Source organism: Sinocyclocheilus anshuiensis, unplaced genomic scaffold (genome assembly GCF_001515605.1).
Source record: "Sinocyclocheilus anshuiensis isolate Anshui unplaced genomic scaffold, SAMN03320099.WGS_v1.1 scaffold173, whole genome shotgun sequence".
Lineage (NCBI taxonomy): Eukaryota > Metazoa > Chordata > Actinopteri > Cypriniformes > Cyprinidae > Sinocyclocheilus > Sinocyclocheilus anshuiensis.
In genome coordinates this window covers 125,234-127,812 of record NW_015536480.1, presented here as the reverse complement: position 1 = coordinate 127,812, position 2,579 = coordinate 125,234, and positions in this window count along the sequence as shown.

Sequence of the window (2,579 nt, the reverse complement as noted above, 5' to 3'; positions counted from 1 at the left end):
GCTTCAGTCCGTTGGATTATTAAAATATAATGCACTCCTGAGGTGTAACAGCCACATTGCATCACCACCTCAGATGTGCATTATTTTTTAACAATTCAATGACACATTGTCAATTATTCCTTACATAAATGCCTGCACAGTTCACTAATAAGTACTTTTTACTTGTAATACTTAAGTACAATAAAAAGCATGTACTTTTGTACTTTTATTCAAGAAAAATTGAAAAGGAGTACATGTATTTTTACTTTACCATCAATGGTATTCAGACAAATTGCAAATGCTGAACTTTGTACTTGCATGTACTTTATATGTAAGTAGATGTTCTGATAAAATGCAAGAGTATAATAACAAGTGTAAACAAAGCCAGATCGTAGTTACAGTAAACCAAAAATAAGTTTATTTTGTCTTTTTGTACCTTGACCAGCCATGTTTCTCACTGATGTATGTCACTTCAATGTATTTCTTCAAAACAAAATGCAATTATATGGCTCATCCAGACACCTGGCATCTGTAAAATAGGAAATTCTTGCATATATAATCAGAGAACAATGATAAGAATAAATGTATTAAAATTTAGATTTTTAATCAAAAAGGTTTAAGACCTTTCGTAATCTCCTGTGTCCTAATTGACATAAAAAAAAATACTGACTTTGGGATTGATTGATGTTTACACAGTATACCTACATTACAACAGCTAGGGTCAAATCTTGTGTGGATGTATTATTATTTATTTCATAATAAATTACAATGATAAACTAAACCCATTAAATTAATTTAGGTCAAATTCTTACTCTTTACATTAATAGCAGACTCCAGCTAGAACAACTTTCAAAAGTACAGCATTGAACAGTTCATTTCAAAGTCAAGATAAGAAAATCTTTCTATAAATGTACTTCAGAAAGGCCGTTTACAGCAGTTACACATTTAAAAGAATAAACACGCTGATTTGTCACTCCTACCTTGCCTCTGGAAACAACCTGAAGAGATACCGAACTCGTTTCGCAAGGTCTGAGATTTTGTTTCCTTGTCAAATGATCCACCTATAAAATCTTCCTGGAATTAACGTGTCTGCGCAGGTCAACAGTAACGTAGACAAGTTTGATTACCTCATTTATACCTCATTCATAGGAGTCATTATATTAATCTATATAGATTTTTTTTTTTTTTGCACCAAAAAAAATGTTCAATGTTTGTAAAAATTAGAATTTTCAATAACAATTTTCACTGTCTGTAAAAAAAAAAACTCTTGCAGAACCTGAAGTAAACACTGCTGTGACTTTATCGCACTGTATCTATGCCCTCCTTCACAGCCCATCCCAAACGAGCAAGTAGATTTGACAGAAATAGAAAAATAAAAGGGTAAATTTATGTTCAGTTTGGCAGACTGTTCTGTAGCCACATATTTAGGATTATTATGGGGACAAAATATAATTTTTCAATATGACACATGGCCCAGAGTAGAGTAGCATAACAAAGGATTTTTGACTGCTAAATTACATTTTCAGTGGCTTGTTTTATTGAATACACATAATTATTGTAGATTTTTATTTATTTTAAATTTCATTTATAAAATCATATTTTAAATATTACACAGTTTGAATGTTTTTCCTGTTGATTTAAAGGGGTTGTTACGGCTCAGTGTGTTCTTTCTAATATTTGTCCACTAGGTGGTGGTGTTCTGTGGTTTTGCCTCTCCTTCAGAGCGAGCGTCATGTACAGGTGTGGAGTGTTACCTGTGATTGGCGTTTCGGTTTAAAAGACGAAGATTCAGAGAGCAGTGGGGATCTGGACTGGGCTGCCGTTCATCTTCCCTCTCCAGCCCTGGATTGTTTTCTTTTTGTTTCTTTCTTTCTTTATACTAATACTTAACTTTTGTATTATTTGATTTATTCTTGATTAAATGTTTATTTGTTAAACTTAGTCTTCTGTGTGGCCTCCCCTTTTGGTAATGTTACTTTACCCAGAGCCAGGTGGTTGTAACATTATGGGGGTCGTCTATAAGCTCAGTATGTTTTGGTAAAATATTTGGTTTGAGAGATAATTGAATGCGTTTGATTAAAATGTGATATTGTGATTATTTTTGGGGAGAGTTTGCGTAATGCCACATTGAATCTTCGCGATGGCACCGACGTTGATGGCTGCCTCCGTGGCGTGCTCCGCAGTTGTTTTTATGTTTTTGTTAGTTTGTCCTGTCTTTAGTTATATCCCTGCAATCAGTTTCACCAGAGATGAATTGCTGGACATTCGGAAGTACACACCACCCGATATTTCACCGGTTTTCGATTATTCTGATGTTTTCCATGTCACTGCAGTCCAAAGTTCAAGTTTGGTGAACTCTGACCTGCGAATTCGCATCACGTGAAGACGTGTCACCAGTAGAAGATCGATACGTCGGTACAGAAATTCAAAAATGGAGGAAGCGCTAATTTTAGCCATAGTGCAGCGTCCTATTTTATATAATGCATCTTTAAAAGATTATAAAAATCAAATAAAAAAAGAAGCTGCATGGTTCGCAGTGTCAATGGAAACAGGAACAGACGATATATATATATATAGAGAGAGAGAGAGAGAGAGAGTAC